This window comes from Gekko japonicus, unplaced genomic scaffold (assembly GCF_001447785.1).
Source record: "Gekko japonicus isolate JY-2015 unplaced genomic scaffold, Gekko_japonicus_V1.1 scaffold316, whole genome shotgun sequence".
In the NCBI taxonomy this organism is placed as follows: domain Eukaryota; kingdom Metazoa; phylum Chordata; class Lepidosauria; order Squamata; family Gekkonidae; genus Gekko; species Gekko japonicus.
The window spans coordinates 624,718-637,510 of record NW_015169784.1 but is presented as its reverse complement, the minus strand read 5'-3'; the positions used below and the strand labels follow the sequence as shown (position 1 = coordinate 637,510).

Here is a 12,793-nt window from a genome sequence, read left to right as displayed (position 1 = left end):
TGCCCTAGTTAGTGGCAGTAGATTCAGGGTGGACACATGAGTTGTTAAAATGTGGAATCTGCTGCCAGAGGATGTATTAATGGCTTTAAGAGGGAACTAGTCAGTTACGGAGGATAGGTCTGTCAGTAGCTACTAGCCCTGGTGACCAAAGGAAAACCTTCACATTCAGAGGCAGTAAACCTCTGAATATCCACGCCAGGGAGCAACATCAGGGGAAGGCCTTGGCTTCTATGCCCTGTTGTTGAACCTCCAGAGGAACTGGTTGGCCACTGTGTGAGTTGGGATGCTAGATGGATCATTGGTCTGATCCTGCAGGGCTCTTCTTATGTTCTTATAGAATAGCACTGCTACCTCTGTAATGAAGAAACCGCAAGGTAGTTATGAGCCCCATCTTACAACTGGGGGTTGGGTGGGGCTGAGAAAGGCAGGACTTGCGTAAGGCCACCTGGTGAATTTGTAGGAGAGGCTGTGTTTGGAAGCCTCCCTGATCACAGCTCACTCTCTTAGCAGTCATGCTAAACCACCTCCCAAGACTATATATTGGTCTGCAGCCAGCCAGCTTTTCCACTCAAATTCCACTCCCGACTACAGCCCCCCATCCCCACATGGCTTTTGTTCATGCAGGTTCTGTGATCCCCAGGGTAGCCTCCTTAATGCTCAGAGGGGAACCCCCCCCCTCTTTTTGCACCAGTGGAAAATCTTGTTGGCTCTGACCTTTTAAGCCCAGATCTGGGGGCCTTATTATCTTCTTCCTTATAAAAATAAAGTAGCTATATATGTGCCAGAGATTGATTGCAGTGATAACTTTTCTCCTAGTTTTTCCTCTACCTTTTAGATGACTCGATTGCTATACTGCTGCTCCCAGCACTGCATTTAACCCTTTGGCCTTGCTAGCCACATTTAAGAGAAAGAGAGAAGGGCTTTTCCCTTCTCTTGTCTTTTATTAGATTTTGGACCCAATGTTTTTTAGTGTCTGCCCAGGGATTTGGGAGTCTTCTTCATTCTGTGCCATCAGAAAACAAATATACTGACTTTGAACTTGGTGTAAAACTCTGCAGTGTGTCTGATCCAGGAGCTTAATTAAGTTTATTGCCTACTGAACCTCTTCTACAGTAATTGAAACTTCTAGTTTAGTGTTATGTTTTCTATTAAAGCTGGACGTTGCAGTCTTGCGAGAAATGTCCTGAGATCCTGGCCAGCCTCACAAAACTCCAAGGAACACTTCCCTCTTCTGGAGAATGGGAACATATATTGCTCTGCTTGGTGTTTATAGAAGGCATGAGCTTACATTTGGATTTTGCAACAATCATTGTGACTTTAGCTGTTGTAGACTTTGTGGAATCAAAGGCTTCCAACAATCATTGTGACTATTTACCTGGTTTGTATTTCTATTTAACTGTGTTTTTCATTGTTAGGATGCTTGTGCTATACCTATAGGCATTCAGCAGTTTCATCTTGTCCTTAGCAGTGTTCAGTTTTGTCCTGTCATCCCCTTTCCATATTGCTTTCATATCACTGTAGGAGTTTTATCTGGTTCTACCAGACTACATCCTGCCACGCTGGATAGCAGACTTTGAACATTACTCCCACTTGCGTGGTTCTTCTATTGGCGGAAGGGTCACATAAGTTGGAGGAAGACTCCTTAGGCTAGAGGGAAGCTTTGAATTTTGAGAAAGCAGAGCAGTAGGATACAGGCCACTGTTCTTTGTTCCCTTTCTCTCCTTTTTAACAGAACTGATGCAATTGCTTTTCAAGCTGTAAAAGCTGTAAAAGTTGTAAGAACATAAGAGCCCTGCTGGATCAGACCAGTGGTCGATCTAATCCAGCATCCTGTCTCACACAGTGGCCTCAACCAGTTCCTCTGGACCGTCAACAACAGGGCACAGAGGCCAAGGCCTTCACCTCCTGTTGCCTCCTGGCTCTGGGATTCAGAAGCCTAGTAGTCACTGATAGACTTGTCCTCCATGAATCTATCTAATCCTCTTTTAAAGCTGTTTATTCTTGTGGCCTTCACTACATCCTCTGGCAGCGAATTCCGCATTTTAACCACTCTCTGTGTAAAGTAGTATTTCTTTTTGTCCGTCCTGAACCTACTGCCCATCAGCTTCACTGGACGGCCTCGAGTTCTAGTCTTTTGGGAGAGGGAGAAAAATCACTCTTCGTCAACTCTCTCCACCCCGTGCATAATTTTACAAACCTCTATCAAGTCCCCTCGTAGTCATTTCCTTTATTATTTATCATTGTGGCTATTTACCCCTCGTAGACATTTCTTTTATTATTTATTTATTTATTTATTTGGTGTGTTTTTTTAAACCCTGCCCTCCCCACCGAGGCAGGCTCAGGGCGGCTTACATAAGAAAACAATAGATAAAATCACAATAGAAATATCAATACAAAATAAATGATAGAGTATTGAAACCATTAACATAACGATGGCGATACGGCTGTGGTGAAGTGCATATAGAGACATACATTCAGTGGTACATCCACTCTCGGCGGGCTTTTCTAAACTGAAAGGTCCCAGACTCTTCAGCATTTCCTCATAGGGAAGGGGCTCCAACCCCTTCATCAAATTTGTAGTAGCATCGATGAAAGCTGTATCTGAATAGGGAATAAGGTAGAGGCAAGGCATAGGGGAGGCAGGTGGGCGTGGATTGTATGTTGTTTCCTAGGTATTTTAGAGAACATGGTTGGGCAGAGTAGTGCACGCCACGCAGTGGATTCTTCAGAGCACTGCAGGAGCTGTGTCACTGCAAGCCACTGTGCTTGCTGCATGAACTGACAGAAGGTGAGCAAATCGCTGTATAAATCTTTGGTCACTCATCCTCAACAATTCCACATGCCAGTGAGGGAGGATCGTTTTCTACAGGGGCACATCGTGGGGGGCTGAGTCTTGGCCGGGAGCCAAAACTGCTGAGTCTATTCCTTGCAGAACAAGCATGCAGTAGCCACGGCATATATACAGTGTTTGGGAATCACATGCTCTGCTGCTGCCTTCAGGATCCCTCCCCACCAGGAGAAACGATGGCTGAGCGGTGACTTGATCGAGGTTTATACGATTATGCATGGGATAGAGCAGGTAGAAAAATAAGTACTTTTCTCCCTTTCTCACAATACAAGAACTCGTGGGCACTCAATGAAATTGCTGAGCGGTCAGGTTAGAACAGATATAAGGCAGTACTTCTTCACCCAAAGAGTGATTAACACATGGATTTCACTGCCACAGGAGGTGGTGGCGGCTACAAGCATGGACAGCTTCAAGAGGGAATCGGATAAACATATGGAGCAGAGGTCCATCAGTGGCTATTAGCCACAAGGTATAGATAGGAACTCTTGGTCTAGGGCAAGTGATGCTCTGTATTCTTGGTGCTGGGGGGGGGGGCAACAGTGGGAGGGCCTGGCCCCCCTGGTGGACCTCCTGATGGCCCCTGGTATTTTTGACCACTGTGTGACAGAGTGCTGGACTGGATGGGCCATTGGCCTGATCCAGCATTGTCTTCTCTTATGTTCTTATGAGATGGGAGAGCAGCCCAGAGGCCTCTGAATTCTTGCAAGTATCTCTGGGGCAATCTCTTATTTCCTGCTAGGAGGGTTGCTGGCAAAGGTGGAGTCCCAGCTCTGTTGCACACCTTTGAGACCCAGTTATTCTGAGAGTCACCTCCACTTCCTCTAGTTGCAGTTGGAAGCCAGTTATTAGAGACAGGAAGCTGTGGTTGGGAGGGGGAGATGGGAGCTGCGAGAGAGGGACCCCTGAGTTCCTTGAGTTGACCTGGCTTGTCAAAGCCCTCAGTGGTCTGGGACCCTCATACCTACAGGACCTCCTCTCCCATTACAACCCCCCCTGCTCTCTTCAGTCATCATCTGACGGCCTCTTGCCAGGTGCCTGGCCCCAGGATGGCTCGGTTAGCTGTCACCAGGAAAAGGGCCTTCTCAGTTGTGGCCCCTACCCTGCGGAACGCACTCTCGGATGACCCCCGTGCCCTGCCAGACTTGTTTACTTTCTGCAGGACATGCGAAGCCCAATTGTTTAGGTTGGCCTTTGGAGGGTAATCACATGTTTGGGCTATATTAATGGTGGTATGGTGATAGCCACATATTTTAAATATTTTGTATTTGTTGTCTGATTTATGTTGTTTTTCCCTTACTGCTTTTAATGTTGTAAGTCGCCACAAGACCCTTTGGGTGAGTGGCAACTAAATAGTCTAATAAATAAATACATAAAACATCTACAGAAGCCAGCCCTGGCTTTAATACTGGGAAATGGAGCACGTAAATTACATTTGTTTCAGAATTACCAGGTACTTGATCTGTGGCATGTTAGATAAAAGGTGCCAATATTTATTAACAATAGTCTTCACTGATGTAAATGTGCTATTGTAGGTAAGAGGTATAATCATCCTATCTTCTCTTTGATTTTGACGTCTGGGTGTGAGTAAAGTTGTTCTTGGTGTATTGTAAGCTCTATAGTATGCTCTCTTTAGGTTTCTATATGTGTAGCCTCTATCGGCAAGTTGATTCATTAAGATGCCTGCCTGTCTCCTAAAGTCATCTGTCTCACTGCAGTTCCTTCTCAGTCTTAAAAATTGTGAGTAAGGCAGGTTCTTCTTAATATGGGCAGGGTGAAAACTTGATCTGTAGCCACATTGTGCCCTGTAGTGTGTGAATGGTCTATTTAAGAAATTCCCCCCCCCCCCCCCGTTGCATTCTACGCTGTGGGTAGCTGATGGAATCAGCTGTGCTACGTATACCGTGAAGCATCTTAGTTCTTTTCTGGATATATTGCGGGTGGGTAAGATTCCGTAATGACTGCCAGCCTGCCTGCGAGCATGAGATCATGCGTGATCCTTCTTTGGCTCCTTTACTGAAAGAACTCTGTTTGCCCTGCTCAACAGGAGAGAGAGTGTTTTAGAGTGGTTTTATTTATAGACACGATTTGGGAAATCTCACTCCTCAACTCTTGCCAGTCTTACTGGACAGCCTTATGCAAACCACTCATCTTCTTGACCTCAGCACAAACACACCCAAATCAGCATTATAGCAATTAGCAAGTACGGAGGTACCTTACTGATTTGCTGTAAGGATAATTGACAAACGATTGCTTTGGAAAACTTCAAGTGTCCTGTGTACGTTTTTATGGCTGTTACAAGAGGCTGCAAATGGCAGGATTTTTGTTTCAGCACTAGATGGCGGTCACGGCACAGGCTTGAAAGTCTTAGGGCCATCAGGGAGCTGGGCGCTGCCTGCATAATTTTTTTCTCCTCTGGGGAAATATTTTGGGAATATTCCTGGAAGAGGAACTGGCCATTCATATGTATTCGTCAAAAAGATTAGGTTTCTACCTACTCCTGCCCACGGATCTTTACACAGATTTTTTTGATTTTAAGAACATTAGAGAAGCCAGTGTTGGATCAGGCCAGTGGCCCATCCAGTCCAACATTCTGTCACACAGTGGCCAAAAATGCCAGGTGCCATCAGGAGGTCCAGCACTGGGGCCAGGACACTTGAAGCTCTTCCACTGTTGCCCCCCCCCCCAAGCACCAAGAATACAGAGCATCCCTTGCCCCAGAGTTCCTACCTATACCTTGTGGCTAATAGCCACTGATGGATCTCTGCTCCATATGTTTATCCAGTTCCCTCTTGAAGCCGTCCATGCTTGTAGCCGCCACCACCTCCTGTGGCAGTGAATTCCATGTGTTAATCACTCTATGGGTGAAGAAGTATTTCCTTTTATCTGTTCTAACCTGATTTTAGGCATGTTTGCAGAATTCCATGTCTCAGGGCATCTGTCTGACCTCTTTAGTCCATGCCTTTGGTTGCCAAGTTTGAAGGCATCGGGGGAGGGGCAAGGTGGCGCTTTTTTCATTCCTCTTTTATGGTTTTGAGCCCCCCTGCTAAGTTGATTTTGGTGCAACCGTTTGCCTTTTATTGATTTTACAGTGTATTTCTTTTACTTTCTTTCCATCCAATGAGCAGAAGACAGCTAGTAAGTGCTTGCCCATGTTTTGGTTCTGTAAGTACGCAGCAGGGAACAGGTACAGCAACAGGTTACCTGAAAAGAAACAGAACAATTAGTTGTATCACAGAGATCAGGAAATTAAAATAATCTTAACCAGGTCTGCAGGAACCGTTGAATTGTCCAGGGCTTGCCTGGTGATTTTCGCTTGGTAGTCTGGCTTCTGCTGGAATCAACAGGAGTAGCACCATTATGAAACAAACCTGTTTTTTCTGAGGCTTTGTGAAATTGACTGGAGAACATAAGGAAGCAGGGAGACTTGTGCAAATGCTTGAAACTGACTGGAACGTGTTGTCCGGTTTGAAGAGCCAGTGCCAGTGGGAAAGGCACCATGAAGGAGGCAAGCATGCAGGCCATCCCAGAAAACCTGCCTTTCTGGTCACAGGACTATTATGGGAAAGACAGGGGTTTGTGTTTTCTTCCATATTACAGGTAGGGGTGCGTGTGTCATGTTTACAGCAGGGGAAACATAATATTTGCTGGGTGGTAATGTGCATTAATTGCAGTGGGAGAAGGTTCTCGAGTGTCGATTAAGGCACTTTACAGTGCACGTGTGCTTTCTGCCTGGCCAGTGGTTCTTTGAAAGAATTGCTTTGCCTGTCAGCTGTTTAAGGATTTGCATCCACAAAAGGTCTGCCTCACAGTCATCAGTCCTTAGTGCAACTCTGACAATGCATCAGCACGATCTGTGTGTCAAATATATGAATAGCTAGCAGTTTTCAAAGCAGGAAAAGCATTTCCGGCGAGTCGCTTTTACTGTCTCACTATGGAAATTACTGTGCCAGCCATTGCCTCTGTTTAATCTGAACTGTGGCTTTTAAAAAACAAAACAAAGGGAATTCATGTACCACCCCGCCCCTGGAAAATCCCGGCAGAATATGAGATAAGGGAGCTGGCTCTGTATTTGTCCCTGGTCACTAATTTGTTTATTTTTTAAAAAAAGAAAATGACTAGTTGGGGCTTAAACTTAGAATCATAGAATGTTAGAGGTGGAAGGGACCTTGCAGGTCATCTAGTCCAACGCCCTGCACTCTGCAGGTGCATAGCTGAAAGATAGCCCTACATACCTACAACATACCCGAAAGATGGTCATCCAGCCTCCGCTTGAAAACATCCAGTGAAGGAGCATCCACCACCTCCCGAGGCAGTCTGTTCCACTGCTCAACCACTCTTACAGTTAGGAAGTTTCTCCTGATATTTAGCCGGTAACGACTCCCTTGTAATTTCCACCCATTAGATCTAGTCTTGCAATCTGGAGCAAAAGAGAATAGATCTGCTCCATCTTCTACATGATAGCCCTTCAAATACTTGAAGACTGCAATCATGTCCCCTCTAAGCCTTCTCTTTCCCAGGCTAAACAGACCCAACTCTTTCAGCCTTTCCTCTTAAGACTTGGATTCCAACCCTCTCACCATCCTGGTTGCCTTCTTCTGGACACGCTCGAGCTGTCAACATCCTTCCTAAAATGTGGTGCCCAAAACTGGACACAGTACTCCAGATGAGGCCTAACCATAGCAGAATAGAGCGGAACTACCACCTCCCGTGATCTGGACACAGTGCTTCTGTTAATGCATCCTAAGATTGCATTATTTGTCTTTCATACGGTTACAAGTTTGGAACCTATGAGCATTAATGGGTGTGACTCGAACCTGTGAGAGTCTTTATTTTTGTGCCATCTTCTGTTCTCACACCATATTTTTTCCTGTTTAAATTTATGCCATTTACCATAAGGAAGCCCTGACCTGGATAGCCCAGGCTAGCCTGATCTCATCAGATCTCGGAAGCTAAGCAGGGCTGGCCCCGGTCAGTATTTGGATAGGAGACCATCAAGGAATTACCAGGGTTGCTATGGAGATGGAGGCAATGGCAAACCACCTCTGGACATCTCTTGCCTTGAAAACTCTACAGGGTTGCCAGAAGTCAGCTGCTGCTTAACAGCAAAAAACTATGAGGAAAGGTGGGTATAAATGTCTTAATAAATGACATTTTTAAAAGGGTCAAACAATAAAAAGGTTGCAGATCCTTATTGTCATGGATATGGATAGGAACACAGGGCAACAGTTGTCGGTTTTGACCGAAAAATATAATGGAGGATGCTTCTGCAGGCCAGAAGAAAGAAATACCCTTGCCCGTTCAGATAAACATGCTAATGGAGGAGTCTGGGGGCCCAGAACAGAGCATCCTTGGATAGGGATAGAGAAGTAACAGACTAATGTGTCCTCCTAGAAGATTAGTAATAATATAATATCAATAGATTTGTTTCTGGGCCCAGGTTTGAGAAATATCTGAAAGTGGCAAGAATGTCCCACTAAACACCAAAGTGAAGCTGTAGTTCAAAGACTTGGTGAAGGGAGAAATTTGTAATAATTATTTTAAATAATTCTTTGTTTTGCTAAAAAGTAGCACAAATGACCTAACATAGTTTTTATACAATATAAGAAGATACCAGAGTATAGATAACTTTGGATGGCATTTTGAAGTTATAAGAACTGCTCTCCTTTAATTATCAGTAGAGTCACTGGATGTTATTATATTACTTTTAGTGAGTTAATGTTAAAGACAGAAATAGTGAAATCATGAAACAAGCAAGCACTGTAAATAACGCAGACCAAAGAGTGCCCAAGTAATATACAAAAAAGTGAATCCGTTTATATACACAATACTAACAAGGAATAACAAGGAACCACATGTATCAGATTCAGTAATAGCAAAATTACACCATGTATTACACAAGTACATAAGTAGTACAGAGGAAACAGAAGACACAGGACGAAGGCTCCGGATTTCAATCTTCGTTTCAATAGTTCTTCAAATGCAGATGCTAGCTACAGTATATAAAGCCTTTAGATGCTGACCACACCTTGAGGCTTGCCGACTATATAAGAAAATGTTCTATTGCTGATCGGGTGCCCAGTTTTGACTGTTTTGATATAAGGATTGGATTTTTGCCTGCATGTACTGTTTTGAAGGCTTCTGTACACTATGAGTGCTTTATGAAATATGATGAAGTTTTTGAAGAACGATCGACACGAAGATTGAAATCCGGAGCCTTCGTCCTGTGTCTTCCGTTTCCTCTGTACTACTTATGTACTTGTGTAATACATGGTGTAATTTCGCTATTACTGATAACATGTGGTTCCTTGTTATTCCTTGTTAGTATTGTGTTATCCTGTTATATAAACAGTTTCATTTTTGTGTATATTACTTGGGCACTTTTTGGTCTGCGTTATTTACAGTGCTGCGTTATTTACACAGTGTACTGTGTAAAGACAGAAATAGTTACAGTGTCATAAAACCATAACGTGGAACCAAAGATTCTCCGGTACTATTAATTGCATATTATACCAGAAGCAAACCAGAAGCATTGTTGAGGTGTAACTCTTGCCATGAGATAGATGATCTGTGTGTGTGTGTGTGTGTGTGTGTGTGTGTGTGTGTGTGTGTAAAAAGCACCATCAAGTCGCTGCCAACTTTATGAGATAGATGATCTGTGTGTGTGTGTGTGTGTAAAGCACCATCAAGTCGCTGCCAACTTGATGGTGACCCTGTGGGGTTTTCAAGGCAAGAGACGTTCAGAGGTGGCTTGCCATTGCCTGCCCTTCCCATCACGACCATAGTATTCCTTGGTGGTCTCCCATCCAAATACCAACCAGAGCTGACTCTGCTTAGCTTCCAAGATCTGATGCGATCAGGCTAGCCTGGGCTATCCAGGTCAGGGCCCAGTTGTCTGTTATATGGGCCATATGATCTGAACTGATGGACTGCTTATGTACATGCCTGTTCTAGAATCAGGCCTGACTAGAATAATCCAGAACATTAGCCCTTCACAACTTTGGAAAAGCCCATGGTGGCAGGGGCGCTGTCTCTTTAGATCAGATGAAATTTAAACAGGCCAGTTTCTGTTCCAATTCCCTTCCTGTCCCTTGCTTATAAACAGCTGGAGGGCAATTGTGTGCATGGCTCCCAGATTTACCATCCTTACCCTTTAATGCAGCAGTGTGTATCTGCATGCCTTTTGTAACCTCCTGTCTAGCCTACTGCTCTTTTCCCCACATTCAGCTCTTAGCGCTTGTTTGGTGATGCATGTTAAAAAGGGGGTTAACCTGTTCTGATCCGGGGCTTTAGGTGGGTATTTCTGTCCATAGACAAACCTTTACAGCTCCTGTTGAAAGCAAAAGGAGAATTATGTATGTATGTGCCACGAAAACACAAAGATATACAGTGACACCAGCAAAGGGCTTTCAAGGCAAGTGAGAAGCAGAGGTGGTTTGCCAGTGCCTTCCTCCGCAGAGTCTTCCTTGGTGGTCTCCCATCTAAGTGCCGACCCTGCTTAGCTTCCGTGATCTGACAGGACTGGGCTATGCCATGCCCAGTCCACATCCTTTAAAAGGAGAATTAGGTTGGATTAACTACAACACTGGGCTGCAGAATCTAAAGAACAAGTATTACTCTGTGAGGGCTTGGCGGCATGTAGAACTGCTATAGAAAGCCAGTGTTATGGTTCTGAATGATGGTATTCTTTTTGCGAGAGAATTTAAAAAAAGAAGAAATGGGGACTGCCATTTGTATTTGGCCGGCGTCCAGCGACTGCCTTTCAACACGTTGGTTCCAACTGCTCTCTTCCCACCAGAGTTTTTCTCTACTGGGAGAAATCTTAGCCGAAAGCCATCATCGGATCCAGTGTTTTAATTTTGGTAAAGAATGGATATAGTTCCTTTCAACCCGGAAAGGTTTCTCAAGCCAGCATGCTGTCGTCATTAGCGTGTTGGACTGGGATTTGGGATGACTGGAGTTCAAATTCCCACTTTTCTTTGAAGCTTGCGGGGGGGGGGGGTGTGCTCTTGGGCCAGTCCATTCTCCTTGAGCCTCACAGAGTTGTTGTGAGGACAGAAAGGAGGAGGTGGCATAAGAAGAGAAGAGTCCCATCAGATCAGACCAGTGATCCATCTGGTCCAGCATCCCTGTTTCTCACAGTAGCCAATCAGTTGCCCCGGAGGGCCAGACAAACAGGGCATAGAAACCAGGGCCCTCCACTGGTACTGCCTTCCAACTCTGGCTTGTGGTTTGTGGCTTCTGTACATGGAGGTTCCCTTCAGTCACTGTAGCAAGTAGCCTTTGATGGACCTCTCCTCCATAAATCTGTCTAAGCCCCTTGTAAAACCATCTATCTTTGTGGCCATCACTATGCCCATGGGGAGTGACCTCTACAATTTACTCATTGAGCAAAGAAAGACTTCCTTCCCCCCCCACCTTGAACCTTTTGCCATGTACGCATGAGAATCATGTACTCATCCCTGAGCTCTTTAGAGGAAGGGCAATACACAAATATGCATAATAATGGCATTATTATTTACTATTTAAGTTTGGGGGTTTACTTCTTTTACTGTGTACTGGTTAATGACTGTAATAAATTTACTTACTAATATTTAATATTAATGACATTGAATATAAGAAACTGTCAATAAAATACTAGTAAAATACCCATCTTAACCATACACCGAGGAGGCCACAGTTAAAATACTGTATGATGTAAGCAACAGAAAACCACAAGGGGTTCAGACTCCATGAAATGCGAACGGATGCCAAATTCATTTTTAAACAATGACTGAGACGTGGTATCTGAAGAAGTGACTCACAAAAGCCCTGCCACAAATTTTGCTAGTCTTTAAGGTGCTACTGGACTCTTGCTCTTTTCGATTGAGGCATGGTAGATGGAGTAGGGAGACACTGGAAAGAGGCCTTTCTTTCCCGCCCTCTCTCTCTCCCCCCCTCTCTTCTCCGTAATCCTAGAACTCAAGGTCACATAATGAAGTTGATGGGTAAAATAAAATTCTTCTTCTGTCAGTGTCTAATTAGCTGCCACAAGATCATGCTGGTGATGGACACTAGCTTAGATGGCTTTAAAAAGGACTCTGGATAAATTTATGGGGATCGATCTGCAGTCATCATGCTGAGTATATGTTCAGAGGCCGATGAAGCTCTTATCAGTTGCCGGGAGTCCACAGCCGCTGGAGGCCTCTTGCCATCAAAGCTTATGAACTTCCAAGGGCATCTGGTTGGCTGCTGTGGGGAAGCGGGATGATGGGGCCCTTGGTCTGATCCAGCAAGGCCTTTCTGATCTGTTTGGAGAGATCTCGCGCCTGCCCAAGGAATGCTTACTCTTAAATGCAGCTCAGGGATGATTGTTTTTTAAAAAGTTCCCACCGTGCCTAGAGAAGCACTTTCCTTACCTTCCTGGTGGTAATCCTCCTTTTGTGCTCTTCCCATCATCTCCTGCAGATAGGAGTCCAATACTGATACCCATATAAAGGGGGGAAATATTAACTTAATGCTTCATTGACTTTTGTGGCTTCCTTTTTCCTTTTTCCACAGCTGTTGCTCCAAAGAATAATGAGATATCTTTCACCTGGGGTGCTGAGCCCCAGTGTTGACGCTCTGTTTACAGTATAAGAGAGACAGATGTCATTTGTAGATCCGCAGTAGCCGTATCCCCCTTTGCTTTTGTTTCAGTTTAGTCTGGCTCATTTCCTTCCATGCCTTGGTGGTTCATTGCGCAAAGCCATATCGCTGCTCTTGAGAATGGCTGAGCATTAGCTGCGTGACTTCTGTTCCTGTTCCGCTGTCTCTTGTCTCTGTGTGTGCTACTTTTGTATATGTGCGTGCATCCCTGTAAACTCTGTCTTGCGAGCTGTCTTGATTTTTGGCTGGTTCCCAACACAGGTCATTGATCTTCTTTGGTGTGGGTGGAAGTTACAAATAAATATCCCTGTGAAGCTCTCT

At 44.6% G+C, this 12,793-nt stretch overlaps 1 protein-coding gene across 1 annotated transcript in view; it reads left to right on the top strand.

Moving 5' to 3' along the window:
- The window catches only part of PPIL2 (peptidylprolyl isomerase like 2), a 129,553-nt gene that overhangs the window by 11,130 nt on the left and 105,630 nt on the right, over positions 1 to 12,793 (top strand). The gene's annotated exons all lie outside the window — the stretch shown is intronic.